The following is a 461-nucleotide window of genomic DNA, read 5'->3' on the forward strand; positions in this document are numbered from 1 at the left end:
TTATTCATAGCAAATACATTTTTTAAGAGACATAGACACAGGTTATATACTTGGATTTCACCTGATGGTATGCATAGGAATTAGATCAATTACATCTGTGGAAAGAACCGCTGGAGAAGCTCAGTATCAGCTGTGAAAACTAGGCCAGGAGCTGATTGTGGGACAGACCACCAACTACTAATATGCAAATTCAAGATGAAGCTGAGGAAAATTAAACCAAATCCAAGGCAACCAAAATATGACTCTGAGTCCATCCCACCTGAATTTCAGAACCATCTCAGGAACAGGTTTGAGGCTTTGAACACTAACGAGAGAAGGCCAGATGAGTTGTGGGAGGATATCAAGGGTATCATCCAGGAAGAGTGCAAACGGTCATTGCAAAGACAGAAGAGGACGCGAAGACCAAAATGGATGTCAGAAGAGACTCTGAAAATTGCACTGGAGCACAGAGAAGCCAAAGC

Source organism: Elephantulus edwardii, unplaced genomic scaffold, assembly GCF_000299155.1.
Source record: "Elephantulus edwardii isolate Elephantulus edwardi_28Jun2011 unplaced genomic scaffold, EleEdw1.0 scaffold00150, whole genome shotgun sequence".
NCBI classification, from domain to species: Eukaryota; Metazoa; Chordata; class Mammalia; order Macroscelidea; family Macroscelididae; genus Elephantulus; species Elephantulus edwardii.